The sequence below is a fragment of the Delphinus delphis genome, chromosome 10 (genome assembly GCF_949987515.2).
Source record: "Delphinus delphis chromosome 10, mDelDel1.2, whole genome shotgun sequence".
Classification (NCBI taxonomy): domain Eukaryota; kingdom Metazoa; phylum Chordata; class Mammalia; order Artiodactyla; family Delphinidae; genus Delphinus; species Delphinus delphis.
In genome coordinates, this window is record NC_082692.2 from 75,620,914 (window position 1) to 75,638,761 (window position 17,848).

The following is a 17,848-nucleotide window of genomic DNA, read 5'->3' on the forward strand; positions in this document are numbered from 1 at the left end:
AGCCTCAAGGCCTAGGTTCACTACATGGAAGTTATACTGGAGAGGCAGGCCTAATATGACTAAAAGTCATCACTTATGATTTATTCCCTGGGGATCACCAACAACCGTGATCCAGCCTGAGTTCTGGCAGAAAAATAGAGTAAGGTCACCTTCGGTAAATTAAATCAAATGAACAATAAATCAAAGCATGCCAGGTCATTGGGAACTAACTGTTCAGATGCTCATGACAAGTGAGTGGATCAAGGAGCATCATTTTTATGCATCTGGGCATAACATTTTTGAACAACAGAACATAAGAGGAGATTTTAGCAACTAAATTATTACCAGTTTGACTTATGGGAGTCCAGAAGTGGAGCTGTTTTATTATTTCATTCATTAAATAACTACCTGTTAGGACCCACTATGGGCAAGGACTATTCCAACTGTTGGAAATGCAGCAGTTCACATGCTACAGCACCTTATCCACATTAAGTTACAGTTTCAATTTTGACCTCCTTATGGCTCCCTTTTGGAGCCAGGAACCTTTCAACCTGAAGAGAAAACCTGAAGAGGTCTTCTATGGATGAGAAGGATTCAGAGATCATTTTGGAGAAAAAAGGAAAGGGAGACATACTAGCAGAAGGTGGCTCTTCACAGGCAAATCTACACGGTAACTTTTATATACTCCACCCTGAAGCCAGAGCACCTGAGCCTCTTTTGCTTCCCTCATCCAACCAAAGGAGTCACCCCCAAGATGTGAAGCACCACTCCTCACCTCACCCGCTTTCTGGTACAGAAAAACCAGAAAGAGCAGAGAAAAGCTATTTTCAGAGACTGGACACATTAAGACACTAAGGTGAACAAAGGGGCAAATTGGCCCCTCAATACAATTTTTAAAACAATGTATTTTTTGCATTCTATCCATGATAACTGTGATTTTAAAATTTAAAATACACTTTTCCTCACTTAACCATTTCTACTCCTCAACTCCTCACCAAAAAAATTACAGTAAAATTGACATTAGACTTTGTAAGCTACCCCAAATCTACCCTATATAAATTATACTTCTGCTCAAGTTAGTCAGAATCAGTTTCTGTTGTTCGCAATTAAATACTTTAGTTGAAATAGTACCTTAGTGTGTCATTCAGGAAAGCTGAGGAAACCTCTAATTTTAGGTCTGCAACTAATTATCTGCTAATCTCAGGAGAAATTATTTAAAGTAGCTGGACTTCAGTTTTCTTACAAGCAAATTGAAAAGATTAGACTAAATTATTCCTAAAAGTTTATAAAATAACATGAATGACATAAAATAACAAACATGTTTCTATCTTATTTCTCAACATTAACCAAAAAGAGATCACTGTCAGACAGTGGTGGTTTGATATTTTCCCAGGAAGAATTAAATTTGCAAGGTAGGTTCTGCGTTTGCTCTAGCTATTCCTCCACCTCACTCCTTTGGCTCCTTGATAATGTTTAACATGTATGTTCCAACAGACAAAATCCCTCCAAGGTCTTCAGTGTGACTTTTTTAGTCTCACTGCTTATGAAAAAGCACATCAAAAGAAATGGTCAGAGACAAGGCTCAAAATTTTTGCATTTAAGCTTCACAACTAAATATTTGGATTGTGGTATAGGGACTTCTCAAGGGCACTTCAAAAGTTCCTCTTGTGATTCAAAGGTCTGGGAAATAATTTGCCTGAAGAAAACTTAGCCTTCTGCCTTGACTAGACTGGTTTGTGCAACAGCCTCTCCTTTCTAAAAAACAACAATCGTGGTTTCCATTTGTTGTCTTACGGAGATATGTTTTAAATTATTAAGAATAATAATGAAAAGACAAAAAAAATTTTAAGTATTTCATACAAAAGCTACAAAAGCATTATGTTGGGGAAGTTTGAGAAGTTTATTAGGTCAATCTAGGCTCTAATATACTCAGATAATTGATTTAAACTTGTAGGTGCAATAAATCACACTGGTCATGGAGGCGGCACCAGATGAAAACGAGAACACAGATCAATTAATTATCTGAGAGTTTTGGGCTTTCTCACTGGCTTGCTATTATAAAATCATTTTCTTGGTTCCATCTCAAACATCAGGGTGCCTTTTTTATATACAACACTTTGGCCACCAAGAATAGAGTGCTATGACAGCAGAGTGGTTATAGCTTGGCTCTAATGTCAGAGCACAGGGTTCTAGCCCAAGATCCACCCAGGGAATGTTGCTTGGCCTCACAATGCCTTGGTTTCCTCATCTGTAAGGCAGGGGAAATAATAGTGTTTTGCAAAATCTAACACATGTACCACTGGGAGTATAACAGACGATATTAGATGGTATATGAGTGACTTTTTATTTTATTAACTATGTGCTTGATTCTAAGCATATTAAATATATATATAACTAGTACATCAAGCTAACTAACATAATTGCTTAGGACAAAACTAAGTTAAGGAAAAGAAAAACTGGGCTCCAAATAGTCCTAGTTTATGAGGGAAAGTATTTCACTGAAAAAGTCTAGTTAATAAATATAAAGAAATAACAGAATTAGAAAAGCATGATTTTTTGTAATCATGTAATGAAATAATTGCTTCAGATAATATCCATCAATAGAAGTGATCACTGTATGAAAAATTAATGGGGAACTTTACTATGGAATGGTAAGGCTGTCACCTGCCAAACCCATTTATGAATCTTAGCATCACTAAAAGTGGTTGCAAACTATGGATGCCTCCTGATGAAGCAGTAGGAAGCACAATTACCATTGATGAAGCATTCTTGCCAAGAACACTTACATTAAATCAAGTCTAGAGATAACTTCAGTATAAGAAATATGACGGATAGAGGAACAAGTTAGAAAACATCATAAGAAACCAAAATGTGAGACCTTCTGTAGGACAAGGGACCCTGTTTCTGTAACAAGGCTCTGGCAGGAACAGAGGCAGGACTTCTACATTAGGGGAGACTTAAGGGACATACGTAATATACAGACTTTGGATTTGATAAAAAGAAAAAAGTGAATAGAAAAGTAGTAAATGACATTTTCAAGTCAGTTGAGGATGTTTGTGAAGCGGGATTATGTAATACCAATTGCTGTTTATTTTGCTAGATGTGATAATAGCATTGTAGTTAAGTATCAAAATGTCCATATTTTTTTAGAGATGCACTCTGAAGCACATCAGAGTAAAGTGAACTGATGTTTGGGATTTGCTTTAAAATACTTCAGAAAAAAGAGAAAGACAGAGATAAAGAAAGGGGTGGGGGAGGAAAAATGACAGGAGAATAGATGAAGAAAATGGAGCAGAAATCTTGATAATTACTGAGTTTAGGTATAGGACGACTGCATAATTAGCAGAGCTCAATGCAAAATAAAAATGCAGGGCCGGGCTTCCCTGGTGGCGCAGTGGTTGAGAGTCCACCTGCCGAAGCAGGGGACACGGGTTCGTGCCCCAGTCCGGGAAGATCCCACATGCCACGGAGCGGCTGGGCCCATGAGCCATGGCCGCTGAGCCTGCGCGTCCGGAGCCTGTGCTCCGCCACGGGAGAGGCCACAACAGTGAGAGGCCCGCGTACCGCAAAAAAAAAAAAAAAATGCAGGGCCCCTTACTCATAAATTATTGAGAATTCAAAACAGTGACAGTAGAGTTTTAAACCAAACATGGGGCCCTAATAAACCATGGGTGCTGAATGACTCCACAGGTTGGATGCCCATGAAACCTGTCTTGTCCATGTGCTGGGTATATGGAAATTCACTGTACTATTCTACTTCTGTGTACTTTCAAATTGTTCATAATAACTTTAAAGGGGTTCAGTTAAATAAAAAAATAAACAAGTTATAGTAAAGATACAAGAAAATGGCAAAAATCATAAAGGCTGTAGATATGGGGCTGCAACTCTAAAACACTGAGGTAATCATGAAATGCAGTCAGAGTGGTATCTAGCACAAATCGAATGCCCAGCTTTGCTCCTGCTAGCACTACTACTTTACAAAGTCTATACTCGTAGCTGGTAAGAAACACCACAATTTCCAACATTTTAGGGAAAGATTATTTTAGACACTTGAAGTCCTTACTGGGAGACCTACCTAAACATGGAAACCAATCAAGTCTTAAACTTGTCTTACAGTTGTTCTAATTATATTTTGCTCCCCTGTACCCTAGCCTCTCTAAAATTTGTTGTGAGGGATTTTTTTTTTTTTTTTTTGGTACGCGGGCCTCTCACCGCTGTGGCCTCTCCCGTTGCGGAAAACAGGCTCCGGACGCGCAGGCTCAGCGGCCACGGCCCACGGGCCCAGCCGCTCTGCGGCATGTGGGATCCTCGCGGACCGGGGTACGAACCCGCGTCCCCTGCATCGGCAGGCGGACTCTCAACCACTGCGCCACCAGGGAAGCCCCTGTTGTGAGGGATTTTTGACTGTGGGCTACTGCAGCACTTAGAAGAGAATATTGTTACCAAATTGAAGGTTCTTTGGAAAGCCAGGCTCATCTTCACAAGCCAAGTAGCATTACTTATGGCAGAGAGGAAGGAACATCAGAGTGAAATAAGTTCTTGTAGGTTGGAGTCTTTGTGAATAATACTTTAGGTTTCTTTGGATGAGAAAGTCATTTGCAAACTTCAAAGGAGTATACTGGAACCTCATTTTCCCCTTGAAATGTCCAAATTAAGCCCTTTTTCGATGACAATATTTCATCCATGTTTATAGTATAAAGAATCAGTGCAAGAAGGTCTATAAAGTGTGATGTTATGGGAAAGGTAGTTTCCTACTTTAGATTAAAATCACCCCAAAAGAAATAAAATGTAAAAGTTAGATTATTGTGTATGATATTGTGTATGTAAAATGTCTGCTGAATTACAATAAAAACGTTCATCCCCTCACAAAACTGAGAGGCACAGTGATTTTACCAGCGTCTACAGTAATCCATTACCTAACAAGTTTCATGGACCCAGAGAATTCCTTAGTCTTTTTTGTTTTTTAAATGTTGGACTGGAAGTACTCTGGAGGATCAACAGGATTACTGAAAACCTTATTTTGCACAAAGAGAAATTTAGTTAAAATGTTTAAATTTATGGATCACCAATTTACTTGTCCACCCAAAATGATACTAGTTTTATAGAGTCCCATAGGAAAAGCTATATTCTTAACAAGTTAGACTATCTACTTTGTTAAAAAAAAGTACATCAATGAGAAAATTGTCCCTGCTTTTTTTTTTTTTAACACCGTAATGCTAATACCTTGGCATGTTTGAGATGAAGCAACACAGAGGCAATTTTCTAACTGTTAATCTTTAATTAGATTAAGGTGTGTACCTAGAATTGTGGCCCAGTGGCCAAGGATGGTATTTGTTCCATCTATTAAATATTTATACATGAAATATGGGTATCTGCTATCTGTTCCATAGTAGTCATCCCTATTCAGAAGGAAAAGCTTGTCTTCTCCAGAGAGCCCATAATCAGCTGTGGCATGGCCCAGTCTGCTGACCCAGTGGGAAGGGAGTGAGCACCTAAGTCAGTGATATAGTTCAGAGATAGGGCTTCCTCTTCTTGGCAGCCTGTCCCTGCCTTCCCTTCTACCCTCGGGCTTCCTCTCTCTGGCTTGGTGTGCATCCTGAGCAATGGATGTCACAAGTCAGTTTAGAATTTACTAAAATAAGGCTCAATACCTTCATATTAAAATTAGCAGGACTACCCAAAATTTTCACCTCCTAAGAGGTGGACATCAAGTCTGTGCAGTCACCCATTGCTCTTGGGTCTCTTGACTTACCTGTCAATTATCAATACTGTTGGCCCTTCTTCTACCAGTGTATAAGCATGGATATTAATCAGCCCTTCTTGTTCTTGATATAATTCCTTGTTTTCCAGAAATCAGACAAACTGACAATTGCTGGCATCCACTCTTCCCTCCTAACAAAGATGGAAATACCCATCTGTAATTTATAGAAAGGTATGATCCTATTTAAAAAAAGAAAGAAAACAAAAAGCAACTACTCAATTCAAGAGTTAGTCATCACTGATTTCCTTCATTGCCCTTGTTTGGAAAGCATCAGTTCTTTTAAGCCAGTAAAACACATGTAATGAACTAGAATGACACCTTACAGACATAATACAGGTAACTATGAAGATGACGACAAAAGTGAGAATTTCAGATCTGTGGATTTCTTCAATGTATAGTGTAATATGGGAGAAACTAAAAGCTATTCATCAAAAATTCATATATTCTTCTTTCCAGACATTCATTCTCATTGATGAGACCTGCCTGTGAGGCTACGTGACTGAGTTCTAGCCAGTGGAATATGTGCCAATTCTGGATTCAGACTTTTAAGAAACGGGTGGTTATTTCTTTTTCTTTCTTCCCCTTCCACTGGCTGGATGCAGACAGCATCATGGACCTAGGGGGTGACAGAAACACAAGATAGGAGAAGCCTAGATTCCTGAATTATCCCACAGAAAAACTCCTTCACCAGGAACACCAATACCAGACTATGATGTGAGTGAAAAACTTCCATTTTGTTTAAGCCATATTACATTTTCAAGTTTATCTGCCAAAGCAGCTGGTGTCACCCTAATTAATCACTGCGTTAAGTCGTTAAAAGCATATTTCTACCTGGGACATCTTGTTGTGGTAGAAAGATGGAAATTAAAAGCTAATGGATTAAACGGAAATATTTAAGAATGAAGCCATAAGAAATATGGGAGGAGAGAGGTGAGTTGGAGCATACAAGAAATAAAACTGGCCATGAATTGGTTACTTTTGAAACAGGATATGGGTACATGGGGATTAATTTTGTTATTATTATTTGATTATTTTGTCTAGTTTTACATACATTTAATATTTCATACAATAAAAATTTAAACAATTAAAAAAAATAATACAAAGGACACTTGAAATCAACAGAAAGGATACTTGAAGGAGTCCCTACAGACCTAAGATGAGTAAATTTGAGCACTGAAAAGATTAATAACTGAGATGAATTGAAACATATGAAAGATTTTTTTAAGTTCATAAGATACTTCAAAACCCTAGCTGGTTACTAATTGGAGGTTACTAGGTATTCATTCATTAACCTGAAAGTTGAAATATTTTCCTGTCTATATGAACTGTATTTCAGGGTAGTCAAATGATTGACAATAAAAAGATCTTTACAGGGCTTCCCTGGTGGCGCAGTGGTTGAGAGTCCACCTGCCGATGCAGGGGACATGAGTTCGTGCCCCGGTCCAGGAAGATCCCACATGCCGCGGAGCGGCTGGGCCTGTGAGCCACGGCCGCTGAGCCTGCGTGTCCGGAGCCTGTGCTCCACAACGGGAGAGGCCGCACCACTGAGAGGCCCGCGTACCGCAAAAAAAAAAAAAGTTCTTTACAGAATTTCATGTAATAAATGCAGGAAGAATGACAGAATTAGAAAACTGCCATTTTGCAACCCCAATGAAATAAGGCCTAAATCCAGATTCAGTCAACTATCATCAGCGGACATTAAAGCCATTTTAGTAACAGAAGAACAGGGTGACAACCTGAACCTACTGATTAATCTTGGCTTCACTAAGAGAAGGATAATCCTTCACTATGTGCTTCATGCTGCAATGCAACAGGACATAACAGAGCACCACCTAGGAAGTATTCTTGCCTAAAAAAACATACAAAATCTAATAAAAACTCTAGACTAAATGCCAAGCTATTGAGGGATAAGTTAAACACAACCACAAGGACACAAACAACCAAGTTCATACTACAGAGCAAATAGTCCAGTTTTTCCCACAAATCAAGGACATTGAGAGGAGAGGGTAAAAGATCTGTTGTGGAGTAAAGGAGACCTAAAAAAAATAACAACTCAATACAGTGTGGGGGCCTCATTTGGATTCTCCTCTAAGAAATCCAACTACAAAAGGACATATTAAAGAATTACTGTTAATTTCATTAAGTGTGATGATGGCATGGTATTTAAGTAAAGGAAGAACGTCTTTATCAATTAGAGATACACACTGAAGAATTTCCATGTGAAATGATGTGCTATCCAGAATGTGTTTTAAAATACTCAAGCAATCATACAACTCAATAACAAAAACAAACACCTCAATCAAACACCAACAGGTACATGAAAAGATGCTCAACATTGCTAATTATCAGAGAAATACAAATCAAAACTACAGTGAGGTATCACCTCACACCAATCAGAATGGCCATCATTAAAAAATCTACAAATAATACATGCTGGAGATGGTTTGGAGAAAAGGGAACCCTTCTACATGGGAATGTAAATTGGTGCAGCCACTATGGAAAACAGTACGCAGGTTCCTTAGAAAACTAAAAATAGAGTTACCATATGATCCAGCAATCCCACTCCTGGGCATATATCTGGAGAAAACTCTAATTCGAAAAGATACATGAACCCAATGTTCACTGCAGCACTATTTACAATAGCCAAGAGATGGAAGCAACCTAAATGTCCATCAACAGATGAATGGATAAAGAAGATGTGGTGTATATATACAGTGGAATATTACTCGGCCATCAAAGGGAATAAAATAATGCCATTTGCAGCAACATGGATGGCCCTAGAGATTACCATACTAACTGAAGTAAGACAGACAAAGATCATATGATAACACTTATATGTGGAATCTAAAATATGATACAAATGGACTTATTTACAAAACAGAAACAGACACAGAAAATAAACTTACCAAAGGGGAAAAGGCGGGGAAGAGATAAATTAGGAGTTTGGGACCAGCAGATACACACTACTATATATAAAACAGATAAAAAACAAGGTCCTACTGTATAGCACAGGAACCTATATTCAGTATCTTGTAATAACCTATAATGAAAAAGAATACAAAAAAGAATATATACATATATGTATAACTGAATCACTTTGCTGTACACCAGAAACAATACAACATAGTAAAACAACTACACTTCAATAAAAAAATAAAATAACATACCCAAGCAAAAAAAAGAAAGAAAGAAAATGGGGATAGGTTAAATAATATTGACAAAATGTTAATAATTATTGAAGCTGGTAATACATACATAGGTGTCTATGCTATTAGTTCTACTTTTGTGTATATTTGAAATTTTCCATAATAAAATTTTTTTAAAGGCACAAGCTTGTAGTCTGGCTGTGGTTGACTACCAAACTGGAGAGAACATTACAGCCTGCACATTGCCACCCTCTGTGTCATCAAGTGAACAGGCATTTCTTCTAAGAGTACGCCAATATTGTTTCTGGGATTTTCTTCCAAACCTCCACTATCCATTCTGTGGGTTTTGACGCTGACCCTTTCAAAGTTCACACATTTGCAAGCCTAAACAAATGCTACCTACCTAGAGTGAATGTAAGTGACCATCAATTATGAGATACATCCCAACTTAAAAGAGTTTAAAATTGTGAAAAAATTTACATTTAAGAGTCTATGAAAAAAGGGACAGACAGAGGCTATGATTAAAATGTAGAAGACAATGAGATATCTAAATACCTACAAGGCATCTCCTACTTTAGCTCAACAAGTATCTTTATCTCCTATAATTCCTGGGTCATTTTTAGCTTATACATACCATCATTTTTGTCACTGGTTTGGCAAATGACAGGGTATCAAAGGGTTTTTCATGGGGCTTCCCTGGTGGCACAGTGGTTGAGAGTCCGCCTGCCGATGCAGGGGACACATGTTCATGCCCCGGTCCAGGAAGATGCCACATGCCGCGTAGCAGCTGGGCCCCTGAGCCATGGCTGTTGAGCCTGCGCATCCGGAGCCTTGGCTCCGCAACGGGAGAGGCCACAACAGTGAGAGGCCCGCGTACCGCAAAAAAAAAAAAAAAAAAAAAAAAGGTTTTCGATGGATATTCGTTGCATGAATAACAAATATGCAAATTTTAAGCCAGAAAAGAAATACACACATGCAAAAAGGTGGGGGAGCCTAGCACCCTTCTGTACAAAGTTCTGGAAGCTAATTTGAGAACACCTATCAAGGAGTTCTGTGTGACCATTTTACTCAAGTAGAGTCAAAATTCATGAGGCAGAATCAAAATTACACTGCCTATAATGATGACTAACAATACACATCTGCTCTTTGAAGATGCTCTCTCTATACAAGTTTTAGTAATTTCCATACACATCAGAACACATAAGATTGAGAAAAACAGTAAGAATATAATCTTTGAGAAGAGTCTAGTAGAGGAGATAAAAATGAAGAAAAAATATCAGAGGTAAAACCCAGGAGTAACATACAAGCGGTCTCAACAAAGACTCTGGTGTTCCAATGAGGAGCAGAGGGGATGTAGAAGAGACTAAATATAACGTTTTCCTTCAAGTCCATGTCCTGAGAGAACTTTATATATGTGTAACCTAAATGAGGATATTATTATATTCTGTTTCCTAATATCTCTGAGATAGGATATATGGCATATATAAATTCTACTTAGTAACAAATCATAATAAACATATATTGAGTTTTATCACGTACCAAGCATCTCACTGAAGTTCTTTCCAGAGCTGCCAAATTTGGCTGAATAGTGCCCTGTAGCTTTACCTACAACATCATAATTAATCCTAGCAAAAACGCTGCAAGGTAAATATAGTATTATCTTTTCCACGTTTTCGAGATAAAGAGTATGAGGCTTAGAGAAACTTGGTAACTGGCTCAGGCAAACAGCCAGTAAATAGCATATCTAGGAATCATACCCAAGGGCAATGAAAGATCAATGCTCGGGCTTGTGTTTTTAACCTAAACACGTCAGTGTTTTTCCAGTAAACTGTAATGAATGATAGAGGGGGCAGAAGGGTGTCCCAATTCACCACAGATAAACACTTTTACAAAACACAATAAAAATTAATTACTACCAAAGTGAAAAAAGATAAAGGCTTTCAAATTAAAATTTGTTACTAGATTCAACAAATTTATGCTTATTTGCACACAAGTTTCTAAATTCTTACTCAAGTTCTGTGATTATTTTGTCACACACTGTCACCAGTGCAAGGACCACCCTTTGAGTACTGCACTACACTACAGGTATACCTTGCTTTACTGTGCTTCGCAGATACTGTGTTTTTTTACAAATGGAAGGTTTATGGCAACCCTGCATAGAGCTAGTCTGTCAACGCCATTTTTCCAACAGCATTTGCTCACTTCGTGTCTCTGTCACATTTTGGTAATTCTCACAATATTCAAACTTCTTCACTATTATTATATTTGTTATGGTGATCTGTGATCGGTGGTCTTTGATGTTACTACTGCAAAAAGATTACAACTCAATGAAGCCTCAAAAAATGGTTAGAATTTTTTAGCAATAAGGAATTTTCTAATTAAGGCATGTACATTTTTAGGCATAATGTTATTATTGCACACTTAATAGACAATTATTTCACACTTTAAATAGACTATAGTATAGTGTAAACATAACTTTTGTATGCAGTGGGAGACCAAAAAAATTGTGTGACTTGCTTAATTGTGATTTTTTTTTCACTTTATGTGGTGGTCCAGAACTGAGCCCACAATATCTCTGAGATTGCCGGTATACTATTCTATGCATGCTTAGAATGAACACTGCTTACAATAAGATACCAAAGTTCCTCTATCTACTGATGCTAGTTAATCTATTTTTTTTGTTGTGTTGGCTTTTTTTTTTTTTTTTTTTTTTTGCGGTACGCGGGCCTCTCACTGTTGTGGCCTCTCCCGTGGCGGAGCACAGGCTCCGGACGCACAGGCTCAGCGGCCATGGCTCACGGGCCCAGCCGCTCCGCAGCATGTGGGATCTTCCCAGACCGGGACACGAACCCGTGTCCCCTGCATCGGCAGGCGGACTCTCAACCACTGCGCCACCAGGGAAGCCCAATCTATTTTTTTTTAAGTAAGTAAGATGATTGTTAGCTTTTTCTTCTATCATAAAAATATTTTTCCACATACTCAATATCAGTTGCAAAGTAAACAAAAATAAAGAACTTTCTGAATTCTGGGCTGCTTTATGATACAACTGCTATGGTATTTTGAAAAATGTTAAGAGGAAAATAGGAAAACACGAAATACATTACCCTGCCAACAGAACACTGAGTAAGAGTGAAGGCAGACAGAGAAAAGAGCATCAGGACAGCAAGGGCCCCCTACCCACCCTCCGCAGGGAAAAATTCTTTCTGAGAAGTGAGTGGCTGTTGGTAAACTAAAAAAAAAGTACTTAAGAGATCTCAAATACATGGTGACATATGGAATCAGTCAACCTGCCACACCCCTTGAGAAGTTCTCAGTTAAATAACTGTAATCACATCCACAATACCTTCCCACACAAAAAGATGTTCTGGGAGGGAGAGGGGGGTAGAGGAAGAAGCCAGAACCTCTCGGAATACCTTTTTTTTTTTTTAATGTGCCCTAAAGTTCCAAGGTAATAAGAAAAAAATGTCACCATTGTTCTTGTGGCACTGATATGAGTTGATGGGTCAAACCCATGACTTCTGAGGCTACTCAAAAAATTAGTGAGGGAGGGCATGGAAGGGGACAATATGGAGGAGAAAAATTAGTAGATAGGAGTCAGCAACCTGGAACAAACTCAATGTGAAGGAAACAATTAGAAACTGGCACAGGTCCCAAATCAATAAGAGGAGATGGCTGTGGGCAGTGAGCATACTGGCTGGGTAAGGAAAACTTAAATGCAGGTAGCTCAGCGCTGGGAACAGAACAGCTCTTCAATGTCTCTCTGGCTAAGGAGAGGGTCATCTATCCAGAGGGTGGAAAAGACACATCAGAACAGGCTTTCACAGCCCAGCTGGTCCCTGATGTCACAGCCCATGTGAACAAAAAGTACTGGTGTGATTTTCCCAAATCCTGTAAGAAATAAAGACCTCACAGCTCACCTTGTCAAGCCTGGAATGCAGTCCCAACAAGAAAAGCACTTCTTACAGAATATGCAATAGATTCAAAGAGCTTTGGAACTATATTTCCCATTAGCTCTAGAGGAGGCTGTACTAATAAATTCCCCAGCACTGGGCTGAACAGGTGCAATTCAGTAATGTAGCTGTAATTGAGTGGTCAACTCAATAAAATTTGTAATGTTTTTCTAACAAATTATCTCATTTTTTCCTGAAAAGAGGTATCTGTGATTCCATGTGATAAGTTGCTTTAGAAGACTGACATACAGAGCTAATGATAAAGATCTTTAATTTATGGAAATATTAATAGTAGCTTTGGCTAAGAATGATCTTAGCTGATTCTTTATACACTATTAACCTTTTAAGCATAACAAGCTTTAATTTTCAACCAGCAAATGTTTTGAATTTATGACTCATGGTCCACAGATATATATATATATATATATATTTCCTCATCCTGATTATTCTACTGGAGAGGTTCTTCATAAACCCTGCAACAGTTCTCAAGCCAGTTCTACAAGGTGCCACCTGTGAGCTTATGATAAGGCTGCTCTTCTTGTCTTGACCACCTTCTCCTCCTCTTCCATGTACCTGTTAATGACCTGTGTCTCTTAAGTCCCAGTCAAAACCCTCCTTCTTGATGAAGCTCTCCAGACCTATAGTCAGAATTACTTTCTCTTTCGCCCCAAATTCCTATCACCGTGTTACAATTCAGATCCCCATGCACATACTATTCCCCTACTGCTGCCTTTGGTTAAGGCCCATTCATCCTTGGGGTTTCGGTTCAATGTACTGCCTGAAGGAAAACCTTCCCTACCTCAGATTAGGGAATATTACACATGCATTTTCATAGCACTGCATTCCTTTCCTTTCTTGCACTAACCAAAGTTGTCATTAGTATCATTTTGTCTCTCTCTTCCATTAGGATTAGGTTATAGCCCAGGTTTGTTGGGATTTTTTTAAACTTAGTAGCAAGCACACAACACTCCATATCTGATGAAAGAATGAAAAAGTGAGTGGATGAATGAACAAATAGTATCTTTCTTTCTCTCTCCCCTGCTATTGGTCTTCTCCATCAGATTGTGAACTCAAAAGCAACACACCCCTCATTGTAGCCACCATAACATCTAACTAGGGCTTTGCACATAATGGAGATGAACAAAACTCAGTTGAATTAAATTGAAGTTCTTCTATTGTAGTAGTAGCATCAGGTTGGCCATAGAGAATTTAACCCCTACAACTTACCGTGTTTTATACCACCTGCTAACCATTGATTCTCATCAAGCTCCTATGATTGCCAATCACTCTGTAGGACATTGTAGAACAGAAGTAAATGATATTTAGTACTCTACAGTTTCAGATTCCCATTTATGACATTTCTGCATTCATGCCAGATACTGGGGGAATTTTAGAGGTTAATCAAACACAGATGCTATCCTTGAGGAGCTCAAGAGAAAAAATGAAGAAAAAAGATCAGGATGTAAACCTCAGGAGTAACATAAAAGGGGTCTCAATAAAGACTCTTGATGTTCCAATGAGGCACAGAGGGGATACAGGCTCAAGTGGGGATGGTTTATAAATGAGTCTTACCCAGATGGAGAGTGGGATTGGGGATGCAGCAAAAAGGTACAGAGGTGGAGAGCAAGGCCACTCATTCCTTGGTTCAACAGATCTTTATCACCTCCTATGTGAGGCTTGGGGAATACAGTGGTTAAGTAAACCTAACTCCGTTCTCAGTGGGGCTTGCATTCTAATGCGAGAGACAGATAAAAGCAAACAAGCAAAAGTGCCAGGTGGGCACGAGTGCTCTGAAGTAAAACAGGACAGAGTTAAGGGGCCAAGACGATGTTGAGTGCTACCTGAGACAAGGTGGTCAGGGGAGGGTTTCCCATGGCAATGACACTAAACAATGGCCTAAATGAAGTGAGGGAGTGAGCCACGCAACACTCCATGGGAAGAGCATTCCCAGCAAAGAAAACAGCAGTCTTGTCCACAGATGAAAAAGTGCTGATAACTTCTTTTTCAAACTGGGGTCTTGGGGCATGTTCTTCGGGGTCTAGAAATTCTTGATGAGATTTTTCTAACTTTTGTTTTTGTTTAGATAACACTCATTTAAAATGTTCCAGATGTATTCTGGATCAGCTACATGGCACCTAAAATATGGGAACCAGCACAAAATTTCTGTGCCTGGATTTGCATTTACAATTGCAGTGATGTCAGGTAGTGCTATGTTAATTGTCACAAGCCAAAGACAAAAGAGGCAGAATTACTATTTCAATAATGTGTTTGTGCCCCAAGACCTCAGAGTAGGGCTAGGGTACAAATGAATTGTCCCAGTAGATACAGCTCAAAGTGTTGGGGGAAACAGAGTCACCACACAGTCCAGAATAATACAGGTTTGACAAGCTGTATAGAACCTTCGACATAACAGACATCTCATATTGATATTTCCAGAGATGATTCTGTTTAAACAACATCATCCATCATGTTAAATGAATGTTGCTAACTTGAATTTGGTTTTGTCATTCTGATTGCATTTAATTTGTAAATGTGTTTTGGTTTCATATTTGTTTAAGAACTACACACGTAGAAGCTTATAGCTAGTTTTATATTTTTACATGTTTACTAACCAAATACAAAAAATTAAGTCAACATTGGGAGTTTGTAAAAACTTTTCCCTTTAAATGGCATCCATATGTTACTCAAGTTTGGCCACAGTGAAAGAGAGGGATCAGTCTGTTTTCCAGAACCACCACCAGGTAATAGGGTGGTTTTCAACGAACCACACAGTAAGTACAGCAAAGAAAGGAGGTGAGTATCTTTGGTAGGAAAAATATCACAAATCAGAAACTGTAATCTTTCTTCTCTGTACACAAAGGCCATAATTTATGTAACATATAGGTTAAACCTCCTTCAGAACAACCAGCCCATTGGAACCTTAAACAGTGGAAAAGCACACAGGGGAAAGAGTGAGGGTGAAGAAGCTATAATTAAAGGTTCACTGCACTCCCGTGGCAGATTAATCACAGCGCCAGGTGAAGAGTCAAGCGTCACTAAAAATGCAAAATAAATTCCACTAAACATATTTCACCTGCAACGAAAAGTTTTTCTCACAACACAAGGCTTTCTTTGTCAAGAAAAGTGAACAAGAGCCAAGACAATTGTCTGGGAAGCTCAGGCAGTTGGTGGAGAAGGCTCCTTGGGTCATAGGACCTTAAAACTGTAGTAGGTGAGAACTGGCATCTGGACTCAAATTGACCGGAGTTTAAGAATCACTTCCAACAGAGATCAGCTCTGAGACCTGAGCAAGTTCTTTAATATCACAGAAAAAATAAAGATAAAATAGTACCTTTGTTACAAGGTTGTTGAAAGGGTTCAGTGAGATAATCCACACAGACCTTTTAGAACACTGCCTGTCATGCAGTAAGGGCTCCATAAATATGCACAATGATTTTTATGATGCTACAGCTTTATCATTATATAAGCACAAATCTCCACAGATGACTCAACAAAATGCTTTAACTCAACTCTACAGCCCCAGAACAGTGTCTCCATATTTTACATACTCCACGATGATTCCAGATGATTAATCATGCATACACAAGTAAAGCACATTTAAGATTATCCTTAAAATAACATCCTTCTCATTCAAATAACTCGACAACCTAATAGGGTAGCTACCATTATTATTCCTATTTTACAGATAAACAAGGTCCAGAGAAGAGGATGGACTTGCTCAAGGACATAAACAATGCAGCCAGGATTTGAATCCAAGTCTGGGTACAGAATCTGTCTTCTGAATCACCACACAACACTGTTCCTCTAGGTATACGTCCTTCCTCTGAGTCCAGAAAAGAGAAACACTGGGAACTGCTGGTCAAACACACATAATTGTTTATTCCTATAGATCCTCCAGCTTCTAGGCACAGAAAACTAGGGAGCATCATTCCCTAACTAGACTTTTCACTAAATTACAATTTATTGTTATGCTGTTAAGCTAATACAGAGTCAATAACAAAAAAATCTACTTGAACTGTGTTAAAGTGACTTTCATGAATGAAACAATTTGAAAACACTGTTCAACATTTTATATAACGTCCCAATGACCACAGCTAACTTAATTAATTCAGCCTTGAATTTAGTTCAAAAAAAAAAAAGGCAAGGGGGGTTGCTTTGTTTTTGTCAGATAATGAAAACTATTTAATTCAATGTGGGGTGTTTTTTTGTCCAGAAAGCACCAAAACAAACAATACCCACAAACTGAAGAAAATCTGTTAATTTGGGGTGCCTCATTACACCTATTCCTGTGCTTTTTTATGAGACCCTGTATCATAATGTATCCTTTTCTCATCATTACCCTATCCAAATAACATTTTCATTTGTAAACAGATTCTCTTCAAAGTAAGAGGAAACAGGCTTTAAATGTTTCAAGGAACCGTTGGATCCCACAAACCTGCTTCAAATAAAACAGCTGATGACTGTCCCTTTGAAGCATCAAGACAATGACCATCAGGGCACACTGAAGGCAGGGAGCAACTGTGCAGCTCTGTCCCTTTCCATAGCTGGACAGGCTGCAGCCCGACCCCTTAATGAGCTAGCTCCAGCGGAGAGAGTCAATCAGGAGCCAAATCTACGGCTCAGGAGAGAAAGCCAGCAGCGGACGGGAAGCTCCCTTAAGCTGGAGCTGTTTGCTAGCAGTGCCTCACTGCTGCAATCCAACCCCATCATCTCTGTGTACCCCTCATTACAAGCCACATTATGGAACATTGTATCCTCTCCAGCTGCAAGCAAAGGAATTGCCCTGTGGCCCGGATGTGTGACTAATGACTAGAACTCTGGCTTCTTGCTTGATGCCTGGCCTTCAGAATTACGTGAACCTGTTGTGAAAGACACACCAGTGTCACAGACGTTTGGACACAGATTAAGCTCCAGATGGAAGACTGTCAATGTCAGTCGGTCACTGTTGCTACAGCCCCGCTGGCTTTTCAACTAAGCAACAACAGAGAATGATTTTGACACTCACTTTCTAA

At 38.9% G+C, this 17,848-nt stretch overlaps 1 protein-coding gene across 20 annotated transcripts in view; it reads right to left on the reverse strand.

Moving 5' to 3' along the window:
- Window positions 1-17,848, reverse strand: part of FHIT (fragile histidine triad diadenosine triphosphatase) — a 1,444,513-nt gene that overhangs the window by 1,238,607 nt on the left and 188,058 nt on the right. For 2 of the 20 annotated variants that reach the window (XM_060022797.1, XM_060022798.1), the window contains one exon: window positions 5,732-5,871. The exons of the other annotated variants lie outside the window; for them this stretch is intronic. The gene's annotated coding sequence lies outside the window, so the exon portion shown is untranslated. The remainder of the gene's footprint in view (window positions 1-5,731; window positions 5,872-17,848) is intronic. 20 annotated transcript variants of the gene reach the window in all.